The 23,081-nt window shown below is 43.7% G+C and overlaps 1 protein-coding gene across 1 annotated transcript in view; it reads left to right on the plus strand.

Annotated features, from left to right (window-relative positions):
• The window catches only part of LOC133345396 (peptide YY-like), a 60,216-nt gene that overhangs the window by 20,263 nt on the left and 16,872 nt on the right, over positions 1-23,081 (plus strand). The gene's annotated exons all lie outside the window — the stretch shown is intronic.

The following is a 23,081-nucleotide window of genomic DNA, read 5'->3' on the forward strand; positions in this document are numbered from 1 at the left end:
TGGGGGGAGCGGTGGTGTAGTGGTTAGCACCCTGCGCTACGAACCCGGCCAACCGAGTTCGATTCTCGCCCACGGCCACCACCGGTGACGATTATTTTAACCAGTCCTGGGCCTCCCCTAGGTCGACTCAGCCTCAAACGAGTAACTAGGGTAGTGTGTGAACATCGCCACTGGGGGGGACAAAGGCGGTCGGGCGTGGTGAATCCAAGTCCTGGGCAAAGCCGGGTAGTGAAGCTAGTATTTCACATATTTAACAGACATCATAATAATACCTCAATTTAAGCTTCTCTTTCATATCCACCTACTAGAATGTCCATATCAGTATTGTACGGCTGAATTAAACTGTTTATTTGTAACGTTAGACTTGGTAGTTTAAACAAAATATTCGATACAGCATCGCTGCATTGATTTCAACAAAAGTGCATAGCAATTGTTTAAAACAATTGAGATGTACACCGATTTGACAAGCAAAAAATATACATTTCTGAAGTCAAGTAGCTCTCAAGCGGCAAGACAAGCAACAGAACACGAGCAACTTTCATGAGAGCCTTTGATGTTGCTTTTATGGAACTGCCGTCAGCAGGGTTCGATAAAATCGTTTGCTCTCTGTCCAACACCAATAATACAATTGAGATCTACTATAATTGGTGATATTATTGTTATTCTCTGCAAAAATGTCAATGCACCGCAGTTAAACATGGCCCAATTATCACGAAGCAAATTTACAATCGTAACTTCATGAAGATTCACACGTGCCAAATGTACAGCATTTAAATGTTCATCAACTGAAAACAGTAGACCTAAATAGCAATGATCATACAATACTGCTGTACACTAGTTCACATATAGCGTGCAGAGATTCAATGGAGAGACAGCTTTGAAGCATTGTAAACATGCTTTTAAGTCTTGATTTGAAGCTTTCGTGACTGCAGGAATCCATACTCTTTAGTTATTTTGCTTTCCCACCTGATGACAGACGCTTGTGTTGTGCCCGAAACGTCGTGATTTATTTTATTTTATACCTACGTGACTTTACCGAAAGAACCGAACAGTTTGCTTTTAAGTATTTCACACATCGTGAACGGAGACTTGAAGATGCACACAGAATACAAAAGTTGAAACATTTGGCATAAAACGAACAAAACGGGTAATAGTTATGCTGGGGTCAACTTGCATATGGTTTATATTGTAAAATAAAAATACAAACATTATGGAATTTTCGTCAAAATTTGTATCAACAGTGTAATGGAGCACTTGATAGCAGACAGGGTTGGGTGCCACCATTTTTTTAGAGAGTGGCAATCATGAGATAATGATTTTCAAGTGCACATCTTTGAATTCGTGGGGAAAAAAAGATGGCATCAAAGCAGCCCCATAATCAAATGAAATAATTTGCTTTCCACACTCTGTAATGTTCCAGGCCGCACTTGTGAGCAACGATGGCAGTAATTTGTGGTTATACTCTTGCTTTTGTGTATCTGAAAGGTGGACCCCCCCTCCCCCCATAAAATCCAAATTAAAGTGACATTTACTCACAAGCAGCACACGGTGGAAGTTCCCTGTCTATCAAGTTAGGTAATACTGAAGTTATATTTGTCAAGCTTTAAATCACGCAAAAATATAAATTGCAGGGTTTCATTTCCTCACTATAAAATTGCACTGGCTTCCAGTTGGGCATGACTGAATGGTGTAGAGGAAAGTTGTAATGAGGATGGTTGAAGTTGAGAGTTAATTTTCGATTTAAAGCTTTCGTGACTGCAGGGATTCATCTTCTTGGTTCTTTCGGTAAAGTCACGTAGAAGGGAAATAATAAAATAATAAAAATAAAACATGATAAAATAATTATCACGACGTTTCAGACGCTGTCTTTCCGACAGACCTGTTCTTCACCTGAGGACGGCTGCTTGCGTTGTGGCCGAAACGTCGTGAGAATTGTATTATTTTATTATGTTTATTTTTATTATTTTATTATCTCCCTTCTACGTGACTTTACCGAAAGAACCAAGAAGTTGAGAGTTAATGTTTGTCAGTATGTGTACACATAATCATTACAAATACTATCATTACATTATTGTTCTTGTCTTGTTAAGGTTAAAAAAACGGTTCATTTCTTCATCAAAGGCAACGTGTTTCAACCCCGAAAGTAAGAGGTAGTGCTTCCAACGAGTTTTTAATCAGTGCATATTACCTGCTATCACATATACACGGGAAACATAAACATTGGCAAATAATATGTGGAAGCTGAAAAGTGTGAAAACAAGCAAGGGGACGTGTATGCTTCGAAGTTAGACTGATAGAAAGAGAAATACATCCATCATAGACAAAACACAAGTTAGAGAGAGACAGAACGTTGACTTTTAATAAAAGTAAAAAGGTTTCAGTAGGACACATAACTGCTCGAAGGTGTTATGGCCAGTGGTCAACACTATGGAGTGGTAGCCAAAAGCAGGGTACGTGCCAGAGAAGGATATCCATTTGGGAGCAGCAGCAGCAGCACACAGAAACACGTGGACTCATGTTGAATGTGTATGGGGACATTTGCACCATTTTATGTAACAATTACAATTTGGACTGCAGAATGTTTTCATGTCAGACAGATTCTTGCAGACGATCCCAGGTGAAGGTGGTCTGCGATGATTGCAGAGAATAAGGAAAACCTCGAGGATGCATTTTTGTGCAGAATCGACCCCACTTGAATTGTAAAATGTACGATTGGTGCCGATGTGCAGTGATGCGAAGAAGTAGCATACAGATGTAAATACATAATGTGAAAATACATACAAGTATGTGTATCACTTGCAAAGGCACCATGGATACAAATGTTGTGTCAAGACATCCTTACTGCATCCTATATTGTGCACATGTATATTTAGAAATTTTGGCAAAAATTGTCTTCTAAATTGAAAATGGCCCTTTTGAGAATTACATTTTACTGGGTTGAAATAAAACAGTAAAACATGGGTTTTTGCTATACTTATGAGGCTTAGACTAACTTTCACTCTATCAAAATACTGCACATTATATGTTATGTCTCTATTAGAGAAAAGTAGAATTTCCATTTGTTCGCTTTAGAACACCAATTGAGAAGAGCAGAGTTCAACAATTGTTTGAGTTCGATTTACACTTAAATTTAAATTTCATATAAAATTGGAAAATGTTGCCTGCTGCCTTGATTTTAACATAGTGTAACTTCTGGTGTAATTGGGCATCACATATAGGGAATGTAACCGGTTTGAAGATATGTAAGTCCTAACAGCTAAAACAAACCCATACACAATTGAGAACACGTTTAAATGACCATTAACATAATTATGGCAGATGTGCACTTGAATAATTCATTTATCAAATCAGGATTATGTGCACTGCAACCAAACAAAACCGTGTCCACATTTTAATCAGGACGTTATTTATTTAGCGAATGTTTTTACATGTGACTTTCACTCAGTTAGAGTACCAGATACACGAGAAAAAAGATATAAATAAATAAATAAATGTCTGTCAATGTTCTGTGAGTGGATTTGAGCCGACATAGCCACTGAGCCAGGAAGGCTGACGGCCACTCACAGAATATTGACATAGCTAACATTTATTTGATTATCTATTTTTGCATTTATCGTTTTTCATGGAAACAAAATGAGGCTCACAAATGCATATTTTTTGCATGCACGAGAGTTACGCAGTTTTGTGTGTTTCAATGTTTCCACCGAGGGTACCGATAATGTGCAAAACGGTGCATAGTTCAGACGAACGTGCACACAAATAAATGTACAGAGACGCAAAAGGGGGACAGGGAAACGTCGCTACAATTTCACTGATGCAAAGAGGCGTGCAGGGCCATGCCGCGGAGGGTAGCTCCCTCTCTGTGCGTCCATTGCCCGTGATGTCTGCCACGTATGACCATTTTGCTATTGGGCACTGTGAAGGTCATATCTCATTGCGGTGATGACGAACGCTGATAATTTATTACGTAGGTAATGAGAAAAAATGGACAGCTGAGTGTTTCGATGTCTTATTAGAGTGTGCCGCAGTGCTAATGCTGCTGCACAGCAGATGCCAGGAAGGTTTGAATTATTTGAGATATGAGTGGTTCTTAGACAAACCATTGCAAGTGTAGTGTCTTGTAAAATATCACTCAGACGGACACGTTGTAACAAGTCACCTGCTTACACATTATTAACCTATTCTTGCACCAGTTGTAGGCACTCCGAGAACTATCTACACGGTCACTTAGATCTAACTTCTTCCACTTGTCTCTACATTACACCTCACCTATCCTGCCTTCGGCAGCTCTGCTCCCAGCGACTCCGCACATAACTTAGTCGCACTCAGCATCTTCACTCACAGAGGCTTGAACACATGGCCTCGGCACCCAGCAGCTTCTCACACAGAGGCTTGAACACATGGCCTCAGCACCCAGCAGCTTCTCACACAGAGGCGTGAACACAGGGCCTCTGCACCCAGCAGCTTCTCACACAGAAGCTTGAACACAGGGCCTCTGCACCCAGCAGCTTCTCACACAGAGGCTTGAACACAGGGCCTCAGCACCCAGCAGCTTCTCACACAGAGGCGTGAACACAGGGCCTCTGCACCCAGCAGCTTCTCACACAGAAGCTTGAACACAGGGCCTCAGCACCCAGCAGCTTCTCACACAGAGGCGTGAACACATGGCCTCTGCACCCAGCAGCTTCTCACACAGAAGCTTGAACACAGGGCCTCAGCACCCAGAAGCTTCTCACACAGAGGCTTGAACACAGGGCCTCGGCACCCAGAAGCTTCTCACACAGAGGCTTGAACACAGGGCCTCTGCACCCAGCAGCTTCTCACACAGAGGCTTGAACACATGGCCTCAGCACCCAGCAGCTTCTCACACAGAGGCTTGAACACAGGGCCTCAGCACCCAGCAGCTTCTCACACAGAGTCTTGAACACATGGCCTCTGCACCCAGCAACTTCTCACACAGAGGCTTGAACACAGGGCCTCTGCACCCAGCAGCTTCTCACACAGAGGCTTGAACACATGGCCTCAGCACCCAGCAGCTTCTCACACAAAGACTTGAACACAGGGCGTCAGCACCCAGCAGCTTCTCACACAGAGGCTTGGACACAGGGCCTCAGCACCCAGCAGCTTCTCACACAGAGGCTTGAACACAGGGCCTCGGCACCCAGCAGATTCTCACACAGAGGCTTGAACACATGGCCTCTGCACCCAGCAGCTTCTCACACAGAGGCTTGAACACAGGGCGTCAGCACCCAGCAGCTTTTTACACAGAGGCTTGAACACAGGGCCTCAGCACCCAGCAGCTTTTTACACAGAGGCTTGAACACAGGGCCTCAGCACCCAGCAGCTTCTCACACAGAGGCTTGAACACAGCGCCTCAGCACCCAGCAGCTTCTCACACAGAGGCTTGAACACAGCGCCTCAGCACCCAGCAGCTTCTCACACAGAGGCTTGAACACAGGGCCTCAGCACCCAGCAGCTTCTCACACAGAGGCTTGAACACATGGCCTCAGCACCCAGCAGCTTCTCACACAGAGGCTTGAACACATGGCCTCAGCACCCAGCAGCTTCTCACACAGAGGCTTGAACACATGGCCTCAGCACCCAGCAGCTTCTCACACAGAGGCTTGAACACAGGGCCTCAGCACCCAGCAGCTTCTCACACAGAGGCTTGAACACAGGGCCTCTGCACCCAGCAGCTTCTCACACAGAGGCTTGAACACAGCGCCTCTGCACCCAGCAGCTTTTTACACAGAGGCTTGAACACAGGGCCTCAGCACCCAGCAGCTTCTCACACAGAGGCTTGAACACAGGGCCTCAGCACCCAGCAGCTTCTCACACAGAGGCTTGAACACAGCGCCTCAGCACCCAGCAGCTTCTCACACAGAGGCTTGAACACAGGGCCTCAGCACCCAGCAGCTTCTCACACAGAGGCTTGAACACAGCGCCTCAGCACCCAGCAGCTTCTCACACAGAGGCTTGAACACAGGGCCTCAGCACCCAGCAGCTTCTCACACAGAGGCTTGAACACAGCGCCTCAGCACCCAGCAGCTTCTCACACAGAGGCTTGAACACAGGGCCTCAGCACCCAGCAGCTTCTCACACAGAGGCTTGAACACATGGCCTCAGCACCCAGCAGCTTCTCACACAGAGGCTTGAACACAGGGCCTCAGCACCCAGCAGCTTCTCACACAGAGGCTTGAACACATGGCCTCAGCACCCAGCAGCTTCTCACACAGAGGCTTGAACACAGGGCCTCAGCACCCAGCAGCTTCTCACACAGAGGCTTGAACACAGGGCCTCAGCACCCAGCAGCTTCTCACACAGAGGCTTGAACACAGCGCCTCAGCACCCAGCAGCTTCTCACACAGAGGCTTGAACACAGGGCCTCAGCACCCAGCAATTTCTCACACAGAGGCTTGAACACATGGCCTCAGCACCCAGCAGCTTCTCACACAGAGGATTGAACACAGGGCCTCTGCACCCAGCAGCTTCTCACACAGAGGCTTGAACACAGGGCCTCAGCACCCAGAAGCTTCTCACACAGAGGCTTGAACACAGGGCCTCAGCACCCAGAAGCTTCTCACACAGAGGCTTGAACACAGGGCCTCAGCACCCAGAAGCTTCTCACACAGAGGCTTGAACACAGAGCCTCTGCACCCAGCAGCTTCTCACACAGAGGCTTGAACACAGGGCCTCAGCACCCAGAAGCTTCTCACACAGAGGCTTGAACACAGGGCCTCTGCACCCAGCAGCTTCTCACACAGAGGCTTGAACACAGGGCCTCAGCACCCAGAAGCTTCTCACACAGAGGCTTGAACACAGGGCCTCAGCACCCAGAAGCTTCTCACACAGAGGCTTGAACACAGAGCCTCTGCACCCAGCAGCTTCTCACACAGAGGCTTGAACACAGGGCCTCGGCACCCAGCAGCTTCTCACACAGAGGCTTGAACACAGGGCCTCTGCACCCAGCAGCTTCTCACACAGAGGCTTGAACACAGGGCCTCTGCACCCAGCAGCTTCTCACACAGAGGCTTGAACACAGGGCCTCTGCACCCAGCAGCTTCTCACACAGAGGCTTGAACACAGGGCCTCTGCACCCAGCAGCTTCTCACACAGAGGCTTGAACACAGGGCCTCAGCACCCAGCAGCTTCTCACACAGAGGCTTGAACACAGGGCCTCAGCACCCAGCAGCTTCTCACACAGAGGCTTGAACACAGGGCCTCAGCACCCAGCAGCTTCTCACACAGAGGCTTGAACACAGGGCCTCAGCACCCAGCAGCTTCTCACACAGAGGCTTGAACACAGGGCCTCAGCACCCAGCAGCTTCTCACACAGAGGCTTGAACACAGGGCCTCAGCACCCAGCAGCTTCTCACACAGAGGCTTGAACACAGCGCCTCAGCACCCAGCAGCTTCTCACACAGAGGCTTGAACACAGGGCCTCAGCACCCAGCAATTTCTCACACAGAGGCTTGAACACATGGCCTCAGCACCCAGCAGCTTCTCACACAGAGGCTTGAACACAGGGCCTCTGCACCCAGCAGCTTCTCACACAGAGGCTTGAACACAGGGCCTCAGCACCCAGAAGCTTCTCACACAGAGGCTTGAACACAGGGCCTCAGCACCCAGAAGCTTCTCACACAGAGGCTTGAACACAGGGCCTCAGCACCCAGAAGCTTCTCACACAGAGGCTTGAACACAGAGCCTCTGCACCCAGCAGCTTCTCACACAGAGGCTTGAACACAGGGCCTCAGCACCCAGAAGCTTCTCACACAGAGGCTTGAACACAGGGCCTCTGCACCCAGCAGCTTCTCACACAGAGGCTTGAACACAGGGCCTCAGCACCCAGAAGCTTCTCACACAGAGGCTTGAACACAGGGCCTCAGCACCCAGAAGCTTCTCACACAGAGGCTTGAACACAGAGCCTCTGCACCCAGCAGCTTCTCACACAGAGGCTTGAACACAGGGCCTCGGCACCCAGCAGCTTCTCACACAGAGGCTTGAACACAGGGCCTCTGCACCCAGCAGCTTCTCACACAGAGGCTTGAACACAGGGCCTCTGCACCCAGCAGCTTCTCACACAGAGGCTTGAACACAGGGCCTCTGCACCCAGCAGCTTCTCACACAGAGGTTTGAACACAGGGCCTCTGCACCCAGCAGCTTCTCACACAGAGGCTTGAACACAGGGCCTCTGCACCCAGCAGCTTCTCACACAGAGGCTTGAACATAGCGCCTCGGCACCCAGCAGCTTCTCACACAGAGGCTTGAACACAGGGCCTCAGCACCCAGAAGCTTTTCACACAGAGGCTTGAACACATGGCCTCAGCACCCAGCAGCTTTTCACACAGAGGCTTGAACACAGGGCCTCAGCACCCAGCAGCTTCTCACACAGAGGCTTGAACACAGGGCCTCTGCACCCAGCAGCTTCTCACACAGAGGCTTGAACACAGGGCCTCAGCACCCAGAAGCTTTTCACACAGAGGCTTGAACACATGGCCTCAGCACCCAGAAGCTTTTCACACAGAGGCTTGAACACAGGGCCTCAGCACCCAGCAGCTTCTCACACAGAGGCTTGAACACAGGGCCTCTGCACCCAGCAGCTTCTCACACAGAGGCTTGAACACAGGGCCTCTGCACCCAGCAGCTTCTCACACAGAGGCTTGAACACAGCGCCTCGGCACCCAGCAGCTTCTCACACAGAGGCTTGAACACAGGGCCTCAGCACCCAGCAGCTTCTCACACAGAGGCTTGAACACAGGGCCTCTGCACCCAGCAGCTTCTCACACAGAGGCTTGAACACAGGGCCTCTGCACCCAGCAGCTTCTCACACAAAGGCTTGAACACAGGGCCTCTGCACCCAGCAGCTTCTCACACAGAGGCTTGAACACAGCGCCTCGGCACCCAGCAGCTTCTCACACAGAGGCTTGAACACAGGGCCTCAGCACCCAGCAGCTTCTCACACAGAGGCTTGAACACAGGGCCTCTGCACCCAGCAGCTTCTCACACAGAGGCTTGAACACAGGGCCTCTGCACCCAGCAGCTTCTCACACAGAGGCTTGAACACAGCGCCTCGGCACCCAGCAGCTTCTCACACAGAGGCTTGAACACAGGGCCTCAGCACCCAGCAGCTTCTCACACAGAGGCTTGAACACAGGGCCTCTGCACCCAGCAGCTTCTCACACAGAGGCTTGAACACAGGGCCTCTGCACCCAGCAGCTTCTCACACAGAGGCTTGAACACAGCGCCTCGGCACCCAGCAGCTTCTCACACAGAGGCTTGAACACAGGGCCTCAGCACCCAGAAGCTTCTCACACAGAGGCTTGAACACATGGCCTCAGCACCCAGAAGCTTCTCATGCTCCACCACTGCCCTCGCCTACGCTCCCTCAGACCCACTCACTCGTCTGTCCCGGGCGGGGGCATCAACCAACACCCGCCCGGTGACTCGTGAGGGCTGAGGTCCGTTGACGGCTTGAGCTGCAGCGGCGAAGTGTCTTCACTCTTGTCCCCAGCAAAAACTACCCCACTCCGCTCACTCACCTCTCCTTATATCCCCCTGCCAATTATCCGAGACCTCCCCTGTGTCTCTTTAAGGCTAGCCAGGCCATTAATCAATCCTTATATCCCATCTCCCTGGCAACACCTCCGGTGTCAGTGTTTGCACCCGCGTAGCCCCTTAATTAGGTGGCGGTTTGTTCGTGCAACCCCATGTTGCACACGCGCACCCGTTTGCCCTCAGATGCCCTCGGTCAACAGTGTGCCCCGCGTATTTTACCACACTACACAAGTAATGTTTCCTCTTTTCCATCACCAACTGTTTTCTCTTATCTCATCTTATTACTCATAGCTTCTTGAGTAGTTTCTACAGGCAGCTGTACAGTCATTATGATACGAAACATTCATATTATCAAGTCCCGTATCCCACAGTCGTCACGCATCTCTTTTTCTCAGTTATATTTCATTATATTGTAATGAGAGAGCGCCATCCAGTGGGTGCCAGAGGGTAACTGGGTACAGGCACTATTTGGTAATCGGCATCCAATCCTAAGAGAGAATAACATCTGGGCCAAAGGTGACGGGCGGAGTCGAGAGAGATGCTTCGGGAATCATCGGGAATGTTCCACAAGGGGGCATGGCTAGAGGCGGAGCGTAGCTCCGACGGGAAAATATATAAGCAGGGGCAGGGGAGGACTCGTGGTCGGTATGGGGAACCTGGGGTCCAGACTGCGTCGCTGCTCGTCTTTTCCTCTCCTCTCTTCGCGACCGACCACGTGGCAGGTTCCCCAGTGAAGCTCGCCTCTTCTCTCCGGCACGCCGCCAGCCAACGGCGAGACTGGGGGAGCGGAGCGAACCTCGCTGGTGGACTGGAGAGAGACGCCTCGTCCATGGCGTTGTGAGAAGGGAAATGACCCGGGGAGGGATGGCGAGGAGCTGTCCGGTACTACAGTTAATAAAGAAGCACTCTTGCAACAATCGTTGTGGAAGTCGTTTATTACAGTATTATGATTTCTACGTCTTTAAAATTCTGAGTTGTGCTCATGTCAGATTTCATGGGAAAAGAGATACCTTTGTGAAATGCTTCTTTGGGACGGGGTGAGCAACTGTTATATTAACATGATTGGCGATATAAACCAAAAGGACTTATGCTTCATGTATTACATTAAGCCCATACCGACTACACTTAGCTGAGCCATATGTCCACAATAAACTCAGAATGCAGGTATATCTCCAAAACACTATCACATGAGATATATATCCAGATAGATCAGGCAATGTAGTATTTACCCACCCAAAAACCCATTACCTTCATTCCCTTATCCTGCCACATAGAATTAAATCTGTTAAATGACTGCATGCAGATCATTATGTTTGATGAAGCAAGATACCATGACATATGCCACATCTGTAAATAGATATTACATGCGTCATAAAACAATGAATACTGCTTTGCCATTTGTAAATTAGTTATATGTGTAAAAACAAGGCTGAGTTGGGTGTGATTTTTTTTGTAAAATATTTGCATTCTTGTTCAACCAAATATATGCACCCGGTGTGACCAGGAGGCCCCCTTTTAAGGGAGACCTGTGTCAAAATAAATACATCATACGGAAAATGTTTCTCAGTGGAAACAGCTCAAAGTGCAAAAGATTAACGAATTAAATGATACGTGAAATGTATGTACGTTGAAATACATAGTCAACCGTGTTAATTGGAGATGCAAATAACATTTGCTCAAATGAACAAACTTAAATGTGAACTTGGTTATTGTAATAGCTTATATATCGCTCATCATAGGGGAATGCATAATGGGGTTTCTTCAGGGCGGGAAAGGTTCCCCAACCGCTCCATCCCTCGTCTTCGGTACCAAGCTTGAGTAGCACAATAGTTGATTAAAGTCATTGAAACATGGTCTGTGGGAGAATCATGTCTGTTGATTTCAGAGGATGTAGAACCAGAGTGTTTAATAATATAATTTAACCAATGACTGGATATTGGCTAACGTTGTATTGCTGACTTAATGTACTTCCTCCAGACCCTGACGTTGTTGTTAACAAAGGAATACTTTTTTTTTCAATGTAACAATATAATAAAATAATATTCAGGTTCATTCGGCTATGGGCCTTCCATGTTTCCCAGCATCGGTGAATGGTTTCTACTTTCCGAGTTTTCCTATACGATCTAAGTCTAATAAACAGCGTATGGCCTGTTGGCAGATTGTAAGGAATACAATAACAGATAATAGTCTGTTTAATCGTTCAAATATGATAAAACATAACAAAATTCCATATTAGATCATCATCCTATATATTTTCTGGACCAGTGTTTGCCTGCAGTCTTTGTTTAAGCAGGTAAACTCTGGACTGGTTCTGCTTGAATACATTTTGCACAATGAATCTGGAGAAAATTAAGTTGCTCCTGGAAAGGCAATTTCATTCATGAAGTATCTATACAGTTTTCCCTCGTTATTCACGAATTTGCTATTTGCGATTTTGGCTATCCACGAATCGCATCTGGAACTCGACGTCTATTTAGGAGCAGTAACAACATCACAACGATCATCAGCATCACCATCATCAGTATCGTTGTCAGCATCATTGTTACTGCATCCTCCTACAGCATCATCATAATTTAAGGTAAGTTCGTTTATAAACTATTATTTCATACTTTAATATGCATTTTTTTACGTTTATTCTAACCAATTATTGGTGTTCATATGATAATCTTCACATATTTATTACATCATTTATGCACTTCTTTAAGGTAATTAAGGTTTTCGTAGGCCAATATCTTCCACGAAATTTTCTCTTCACGAGCATCTCTGAAACGAATCCCTCGTGAATAACAAGGGAACACCGGAAATAGATTCACTTTTTTATTTGATCAATGTGTATATTAATATATCACATAAAGCACAACGTGACAACCTCAATTTAAACTATTAAACATTCAGTATCCTGACAATATTTGGCCCACTGTCTTCCCCATTCCAAAAAATGTATATATCTATCAAACGACTGACTCGAATTCATTGAGAGCAACAACACTTTGGCACAGGCAAGCCATCTAAAAAGAAGATTTTAAAAAGGTGTGTGTGTGTGTTTTCTGTACTTGCCTAGTATGCACATTACACAGACAATGCTCCCCAATATAGCCTTCAACAGACTGTTGGGGTAGGTGCTGTTAGCGAACACTTATGAAGGCCAGCACAGCATACGAAGGAATGGGTGGTCAGAACCTCCCCGCCTTTGTCTCCCCAGTGCTGATGTTTACACCGCACTGGGTACTCATTTGAGGCTGAGTCGACCTAAAGGAGGCCCAGGACCGGTTCAGATAATCGTCACTGGTGCTGGTGTTGGCTGTGAGTGGGAATCGATCTCAGGTCGCCAGGTTCGTAGCACAGCGCGCAACTGTTACACTACCGCTCGCCACAAAACACACTGTCACAAATATTTTATCAAATTGGCTTTTTATTTTAGAGTTATTGTCCAATATATCAGGAGCAAGGACAGCTGATACCATTGCATTGATGGCAAACACTTATCCAAGCCATTTGCAAATTTCCCTGGAGCAAGAGCCAGCACAGTTTAGCCTCAGAGAACTCTGTTTGCTGCCTGTGTGTAAAGCTGTTATGTTATTGGCAGATGTATCGCGTGTCCTGGCATGTGCGTGCAAGGTTCATCGGGCTCATCCATAATTTTAACTTTAAGTCTTCAATATAGTTAAACAGAGAGATACACCCAAATGATAATCAATAGAGCGGCGATATACATTTCCCTTTTGAAGGCACTGCTTGTTTGTATATCGATGTAAATGAAAGTTTACATTAAAATATTCGGAGTGAGAAGGTGTATATGTCAGAATGTAATTGTGGCTAATCCTGCACAGGTTATCATTCATCTTCAAAGCTAATCCTACACAAAGGTTTAGATTCTAGCCTTAGTGCTTGTCTTAACTTACTAAATCAGGTAACTGACCATTAATACATGTATAATTATAATCTGTTATTTGATGTAAATATGCTGCCTCTGTTGGGAGTAAATTATGTTTTTACATAACAAAACAAGTATGGCATTATCTCTGTAGGCTAAATCTGAGTTAAATATGGAATAAAATTCTGAATATTGAACTTACATTTTGTAATTATCCTGGGTCATGTTATGCCATTATTACAACCACAGTACGTATTAGGCAATGTACATTGGGTGAAATTCAGATAATGCAGTCAAATAAAGGCTTCTCAAAGATGCCCTGGGATATCCTATTCCTTGAACCATTCTCCAACGTGAAGTGTTGCACAGTTCTAATCCCAATGGATGTTTAATCTCATGACCTGATGCCTGTAGCACAATCAGGATAAAATTACAAAATTGAGAAAAGTAAATACACCTACTACATTTTATACACGTAAAAAGCGACATGCAGAAACAAGCATAAGTACGCCCGCAAAGTTACATGAAAATGCCAACCGGAAGCAATAAAGTTAATACTAGCATTGCAGACTGTAACTATGCCATTACAAACTTAATTTGGAGCTTTCGTGACTGCAGGAATTACTCTTTGGTTTTTTCGGTACATTACATCCAAGACACATAGTAGAATAAGCTTAATCCAAGACACATAGCAGAATAACCTTAATTTGTTATCCATATAAATGTAACACTATTATTATTTTAAAAGGCCAAAAATTACCACGTAAAGGGCTAAATTTTATATTAATATAAATTATGACAAACCTGAAATTGAGAAAATTAATAGAGGAACCCCTTCGATTATATTAACGACCTCATTACATTAACAGCGTTGACTCTTTTCAGCCACTGTAGCAGGTTCCAATTAGATAAGCAAATGGATTGGCCTCAGATTAACAATGCTATCAGGAGCACTTTGCTCGATTACCTCCAAAGGTATTTAAACTAGACTTCTTCGTAGCTATATTTAATTTTCGAGTATTAATCCAAGCAATTCTCTGTTTTAATAGGTTAGTTAGTTTTATTCAATTACAAATTGCAACGTATATGTCCTCCAAGGCTTTTTTTAAAGTTGTGATCATACACACGAACTAAAACATGGTAAATTAACTTAATTTGTGTACTTATAGATTTGAAGCTTTCGTGACTGCAATGATTCATACTCTTAGTTCTTTCGGGAAAATCACGTAGGTAAAAAATTACGTAGGTACATTTTTTAAAATTAATTTCATTTTTTACCTACGTGACTTTACCGAAAGAACTAAGAGTATTACTATGTACATCCATAAGAGGTTTTTTGGGTTAGAACGTGTAAATATATAAATGTGTCTTTAAAACCCGCCACCACCCGACAGAACTTCAACATTATAAAAATCAATTGAGTGTCCTTTATGTGCGAAACTAGCTACTACTGGCCAAGACTAATTAGAGAACCTATCGAAATTTAAAGAAATACAAATAATTGTAACCGTTCGGATAGCTACCGCCTTAGTGCTGTGTGGAAGCGAATCATTAAACAATACTTAAAATTTTCGTGACTGCAGGAATTCAGATTCTTTGGTTCTTTCGGTAAAATCATGTAGATATATAGAAGAAAAAATAATAAAAATGAAAATAACGTGAATAAAAAATATCACGACGTTTCGATCGCAACACAAGTGGTCTTCATCAGGAAAAGGATTATCCTCTAAAGGCAAACTGTTTATAAAGGTTTGGAGATGGATGTAGCCCAAGTGTATCAGCAGCACCAGCAGCATGGTTGGGGCAGCAATGCCAATGCACCAACATTGCCAATGCAGTAGCAATGCCAATGCAGTAAAGGGCTGCCAGGAAATCACAACACCCCGTTCCACACACCACACTGCTGACGGTGGAGGTTGATTGACAAGAAAACACAAGTCAAGTCATGACCCATCATCAACCACTTTAAAGGGCACCATACTTCAATAAGGATTACCGTTGGCACGGCTATTTTAATACACACAATAGACAGGAGGGACAAGATCAAAAGGCTTGCATAATGCACATGCATGATGTATGATGACTCATCAATCCCCCCCCCCCCCACTTTGCGCAAGAGCGCAGAAGTGTGGTCACTACATCTACGCCTCTATATAAGGAACGAAACAGGTGGACTTCTTTACTCTTTGGTTCTTTCGATAAAGTCACGTAGGTAGAAAAAAAACAATATATCACAACGTTTCAATCGCAACACGAGCAATCGTCATCAGGTGGGACAACCACAGCAAGAAAAACTTCTGAAGTAGGCGAGAGATCTGCCGTGGCACGAGGTTATATAGGCCTCGGCAGTAGGGGGGAGAGAGAATGGGGGTGGGAGGCGAGGCAGAAAGTGGGCCCCGCAGCAGCACCCGGGTCACTGTCTGAGACCCTGCTTTCTTTCATGGGCAAGACCACCTCAGCTGTACTGAACTCAGCTCACTTGGTCTCTCTAATAAAGGACATCTCACTGTCTCCAGATGATTTACTTGTCCGTTTCGATGTAGTCTCCATGTTCACAAAGGTACCTGTACCTGATACAATTGCAATCATTGAAGACTTGGTCCAACAGGGACTGAATCCAGATGTGCCAACTTTGGTAAGCAACTGCCTTACCAACACTTACTTCACCTGGAATGGTACATTCTACAGACAAAATGAGGGTACCCCAATGGGTGCTCCCTTATCGCCAGTGGTAGCGAATGTTTTCATGGAGAAATGTGAGATACATAGATGACACATTTGTCATCTGGCCACATGGCCTGCCAGCACTGAACCAATTTCTCAACCCCATCAATTCCATACACCCATCTATCAAATTTACCACGGAAGTGGAAAAGGATGGCAAGCTACAATTCCTGGATGTTTTGATCAAGAAGAGACCTGATGGCTCGCTGGGACACTCCCACTACAGGAAAGCCACCCACACGGATGCTTATCTCAAGCCTGACTCCCACCACCATCCAGCCCAGAAGAATTCCCTCATCAAAACACTACACCATAGGGCCCGTTGTATCTCCGACCAGCATCACCTAGCCAGTGAGCCGGAAGCACGTACACCAAGCCCTCCGGATGAACGGATATTCTGACCGTACAATCCGCAAAGCTGTCTCCCCAGCCATGGGGAGACAACCATCTGAGGATCCAACCAATACCATCACTTTGCCAAACATAGCAGGGGTTACCAAAAAGATTTCCAAAATCTTAAACAAACACAAGATCCAAGTTCGTTTCAACACAGTACACAAAATCTGTGATTTGACCCCTTCTGTAAAAGATGCGATTCCTGATATGCAATACCCGGGTGTCTAGAAACTGAGATGTGGCTGCGGCAGCAGTTACATTGGGGAAACGAAACGTCATGTCTCGGACCGCGTTCGTGAACACAAAGCAGATTTGAAACACGGTAGGACCAATACCTCTGCCGTTGCTGATCATTGTTTTAACGCAGTGGGCTCACACGAAATTGCCTTTTCCAAGACGAAGGTACTCTGCAAACCCACCGGCTATCATCAGAGATTTGTTTATGAAGCCATCCAGATATATAAACACAGACACAACTTCAACCGAGAAGATGGGTACAAACTGAGCAATTATTGGAAGGACGTTATTTACCAGCCGATCTCTATAGTGCTGCCACGGTGGTCCACTTTACTCGTAGTTTTCGCATCCAATAGAATTACAATACAATTTTTGGTTATAACACATTTAAAGTTGACCGCATCTCGATATGCTGCTGTAAAGTAAGAAGCGTTGTAAGGTTGATGCTATTCTTGCGATGGTTTTTGTGTAGTCATTGGTAACTGGACTGAGGCCATAAACTCGATAGACTTCAAAACCCAGCTTAATCCGGAATGTTTTGCCCAGAATAAAACTTTACAATCTTAGTGGAACAAACTTTAGTGGTTTAGGATGGAATTAGCCACGAGCTTCTGCTTTGATGCCCGAGTTTGAGAGAGTGATTGATAAGCAATGTAATGATAGGCCCTGCTTTTCACCAGCTGGAAATCGTTAGAATTTTCTTTTGAATAAAACGTATACAATTTGTTGCATGTATGGAGCTATAGTAGATTTGTGAAAAATCAAGTACAGCACTGTTGACCCAAAATTAAATCTTAAAATTATCTAATATGTATGTATGTAGAACTTATTTTGCACGGTACATAGTCAACTGTGCGAATCGAAAGTGTAGGGGAAGGACAACAACCAAAAAATAACAGTTCCCAAGGGGAATGCTGTAATATGGCATTGTTTTATGTGCCTCGAGGTAAAAAAAAGAGCTCAACTAAAATTTTCTCAGCATTAAGGAAACATTGATTGTGCCGACACCGATTACATTTACTACATTTCAGAATTGTGAACAAGCTGCTGATTTTTTTTCGATTTAAAGCTTTTGTGACTGCAGGGATTCATCGTCTTGGTTCTTTCGGTAAAGTCACGTAGAATGGAAATAATAAAATAATAAAAATACAAATAAAACATAATTAAATAAAATTCTCACGACGTTTCGGCCACAATGCAAGCAGCCATCCTCAGGTGAAGAACAGGTCTGTCGGAAAGACAACGTCCAAGCTGCTGATTCCCATTTGGACGTGAGAACATTTTTGTATGATTTTGGGACCCAAAAAGAAAATAAAAATGCACGTTCTTAAAGTGATGCTCTTTTACTTGAACATGGGATGAAAAGTATCGTTTGTGAAGATGAGAAACAGACTCCAAGATTTGAGTTTACTTTTTCTTCCAGCTGTGTTTTCGGAATATGTTTGGACAATAAATTGGCATTATAGAACTCTACAATACAAAACAAACTTTCATATATTTTCACAATTGTTAATGAATTAAACTCCTGGATAATGCACTTTCTTTCATTAAGTATTTTGTCGTGGAAGACATTTTGACATCAATAACGAAATCCCCAAATATACAAAATAAACAAATTCTGTTCCTTATGTAACAAATAACTTGAGAAATATATCAGTTTAGAATAGCAGGGCAAAAGTTGTGTTTTAATGGTTTATTGCCAAAGCTACTCCACACAGCTGCTGTCGATAAATGCTTCCCGCAATCAGTGAACACAGACACCTCGACGGTCAAAATGTAATTACAAAATTTTTAACGAGGATCAATGCTCATAAGCTGTGCATGGTATTGAGTTTAGAGGTTTTTTCTAATTGCCTTAGCGCTATCTCTGTAACTTTTGATGTTTATGTGATCAGTCAATAAAGGGCTAACTCAGTTAACGAGCCTTTTCATTGATCACATGTCAAGTCACTTTCCTTGCCCTTAAAGTGCACTGACCCCTTACAATTTGCAGGATATAGTTTCCCACACGTGGGAATGAAAAAGGCATCTTGACACAACCCTACACAATACATGTAAATAGATTAATGTATATTGCCCCGTGCTATCCGAAGAACATATACTGAGACCGTAATTGTAACGAATGTTAAAGGTACAAATAAAAATGATGTATGGAATTATATTTCCTCATTTCTTCAACACTTTATATTGCTACCCTTTTGTGTGGCTTATTCATTTGTATTGTTTATAACTTTAATAGCAATTATATAACAGTGATGAGATCAGTTCCTTTGCAGGAAATAAATTGATTGTTGCACCATGAGCCGTTTTGGATGAAAACAAATTCATTCGACAGTGGAAAGAGCATGGCTGAAGATAACTAAAAAAAAATAACAATTGCGTGCACGATATATATTTTTTTCTAACGTGTGTAAATATTAGAATTGCCAATGGTAAGAGCTATTCCATTGTAAATAGATCGAATAACTTGACATGCTTATTCAACCTTACATCGATCAGCATGTTTTTAATTTTTTTTTATAACTTTGCTGTTTGCGAAAGTTATCTTTTTATTTCACAAGTATGTCTATAAAATGGTGCATGATATATAGTTGGAATGTGATTGTAATTACATTAAAAATTTCATCCTTAGGGTCTCAGAGGGGGGTGTTTCCATGTCAATAATAGAAAAGGGAATTCACTGTTCATCCAATTTAAATTTAAATTCCAAAAATCGCTCCTTATGCTGGCAAAAATGGTACTCTACGATGCTTCTCCTCAGGCTACCTCCAGATATCTTTGAAGTTTCAAATAATGTAGGAATTCACATCATTAAGCCATGAAATACATGTATCATGACACCACAAATACTGCATCATCATCATTGGCCATAATCTATCCACTGCTGGATGAAGGCCACCTCCCACTATCCCCATCTTTCACAGTCCTACAATGTCACAGTCCATCCTCACTCCTGCACATGAGATTCATCGCACCGCCCCAGCTATATGGTGGTGGTCGTCTTGGGCATGTTTTCTCATTTGGCTGTTTCAATATACCCTTTTTTCAACTGGTATTGCATTAAAGGTGACAATGAAATGGTAGAATTCCATTTAAAATTGACTCCAGGTGCAAAAACAGACTCTTCTCTTGAACATCACATGATGACACCAATTATGCCTCTTCATTGGCACCATGGATCATCATGAGCTATCAGAATTGATCAGATACTACTGCATTCGTGGTTTTTAAAGCAACACCTACAAACTGTAAACTACCCATCACAAGCTCCAAAACCTAGCTCTCTGATCAGGAAGAATTCTGTCACTGTCACAAGTCAGCTGTTCCACGCATGCATCATTTGTCCTGTTCATTATTTGTAAAGTGAGAATCGAAATCTATTCAAGGCGGGCTCGTATTACAACTGCCCAATCACAGTTACATTATGATCGAGGCACTGTAGTGTGGTAGGTTTTGGCCTGCCCTTTCCTCCGTTCTCATGCCTGGTACAGCCCAATACGTAACCTAGCTCATTTGCATTGAGTTACTGTTGTGCAGTGCTCACGAGACAATTATGGACAATGGGTTTTAAACATGCATATGTATGCATCTTATTCCTATTATGTTAACCAAAACAGTAATTTTATGTATTTGTACTAATCCTCAAGTCTAGTGTTTGCAGAAATGTATAGTGTGACTTGATACTGATGATTAGACCATAAGTAGGCTTCTATAGTGGGTGCTACAGCAGCTTGTAGACGTTTCTCCTTCAAATACATTGTTCAGGTCGGCTTGGGTGACACAGTGGCGAGAAGTTAACTCCCTTGCCTGGTATAGAGGAGGTCGTGGGTTCGATTCCGACCCTGACGTCTGTATATTTGGAGTTTGTTCTTCACGTGGTCACGTGGATTTTTCCAGTTTTTCCCTCCACATTTAGAAAATGCGTTTCGAGTATTTGGCTGCTATACATTTTCACGTGATAAGCTACTTCGTTGAGCTATCATTTGTTGCCATATCACTTCTGAAAGATATCTGTATAGCTTAGTGGGCCTTACCTAGTTTAAAATAATAATACATATGTAATAGATTCATCTTGATTTGAAGCTTTCGTGACTGCAGGAATCCATACCCTTTGGTTCTTTCGGTAAAGTCACGTAGGTAGAAAAATAATAGATCACGACGTTTCGATCGCAACACAAGCAATCGTCATCAGGTGGGACTACCACAGCAAGAAAACAACTGCTGAAGTAGGCGAGAGCCTTCTTGTATCGCAAGTCTGTTAAAATATCTAATAGTTGTGTGGAAACCCTCTCCATGTAAAGCTTCATTACTTTTCTATCTAAATCCTACACGTGCTAGCAATGTGCACATCTCCAATGTCACAACCTGAGCTTCCATTTGTCATAAACTTTACATTTCCAGATATTACGTGGACAAATGAGATATGGTTACACACACACACATATATATACGGACATGAGATCCACAACTGAATATAAAAGTCCTCTTCGGTTACATATATTAAAAAAAACTGTCATGTGAGATTACTTGGTCTCATAGAAGCACACTTAAGACACGTGCCACAGAAAATGAATGCCCCTGAGAAAATGACAGTCACTCGTCACACTAGGGTGCCCCTGCATCTTTTGTGTCCTTGGCAAAATATCATCCATCTCTCCTACCTGTGAGACAAGCGCTGATGAGACCCATCACTCCTGGTTAGCCAGCTTAATAACAACCTCATTTGTATGCAATTACCCAAAGCCAACTGGCACAGCTGCTGCAGGTTAATAATAAATTGTCTGAGTCCTAGTGTTAATTCGAGTTCATTACACATTTTTTTATTGCTTCTCAATAGTTCGACTTTTTAAGTGTATATTTTTAATCTCCAGTTTAGTATACGCTCGTTAATGATGTCACATATTTTTACAAAGGAAATTAAAATTTTTACCTTATCGAAACGTGGTGAGCTGCCATCACTTTGATAGCCCTGAACGGTCCAGTTAACTCACCTTCAAAAGCTGATACCATGGTTTCAGCCATTATTCTTAAATGTCATATCATTGTATCAACTCCCGTGCTTGTGTTCTCATACCTTAAACTATTTATAACATCTTATGCTACACCTAATATTTCACCACGTCAAATTCCAATTCGATTTGCATTTTTGTTCAGCATTACAGTATTGCACTTATAGAATATACACACGAATATTTGCTTATAATATTAATAACAGTAATGTCACGTGCTTTTAGGTGTTTTATCTTCCAATAACTATGGATAAAACATAACACGAGCAGTGACACAGTGGTTTGCACACTGACATATGAACCAGGCAACCTGGGTTAGACTCGGCCAACATCAGCAGCAAGCGATATTTGAGCCAGTCTCGACACCCATCGACTCACCAACCCGCTGAGGCCTGTGTGGCAAGGCCGTAATTATAATATATATTGGAGGGGACACATCCCCCCTTCAAAATAATTGCTATGCTATGTTAGTAAAAAAATGTTTTGCTAAACCTTGGCCACAATATCTGGACTTGTCTTCATATAAATCAATGCATAGATTTCTGTTGATATGATTGTGGTTATGGTTGTACTTTATTAATCCCTAATCTGTGCCATTGCATACAATGAAACAAGAAATGGTAAAAAAGTGAAAACAGAGCAATGTAACATTATTGTTAAAAATAAATTAAAAGTCCATCCCATGTGTTAGTGAATCTTTAAATATTTTAGGCAAAAAATTAGTTTTAAAATGTAGATATTTTTCTGGGTTGGGACCCCCAGACACCCTGGAAGATTTGGTCCCCCCCAATGTTGACTCCATGGCTACGGTCTTGCTGTGTGGTAAAATATGACCAAAGCCACCCCAATGATCAACAAGTCAAAAATAAAGTAAAAGTGATTTCTTCTTCAATGGTAATTGAAGTGGTGCTTATCTCTTGTTTACAGCACTGAGCAAGTGATGCAAGTTCCACATTCCAACCGCCGTCGATTTCCTTGTAAAGTGGTAATCATGTATCGACCCTAGAAGGATGATGTGCTGAGTCAACCACCAACCTTGATTTCAACTCGCAATTTTCCGATTGTGAGCCGCTCACACCCATGACTGAGCTACCTGATCAACAAAGGGTTATAGATTACTATTTTATTATTATTATTTTAAATCTAGCCTAAACATTTCGATATTTCTCATCGTAAGCCATAAAACTGGTCGTAAATGGGCTCGTGTTTAAAACTAGAAAAGTAATTCGAAATGCCTCACTGAACCTCAAGGATCTTGTCAAGTGGGTCCTTATTAGAATTTTTTC

This window comes from Lethenteron reissneri, chromosome 21 (assembly GCF_015708825.2).
Source record: "Lethenteron reissneri isolate LAM-NWPU_2019-01 chromosome 21, ASM1570882v1, whole genome shotgun sequence".
NCBI classification, from domain to species: domain Eukaryota; kingdom Metazoa; phylum Chordata; class Hyperoartia; order Petromyzontiformes; family Petromyzontidae; genus Lethenteron; species Lethenteron reissneri.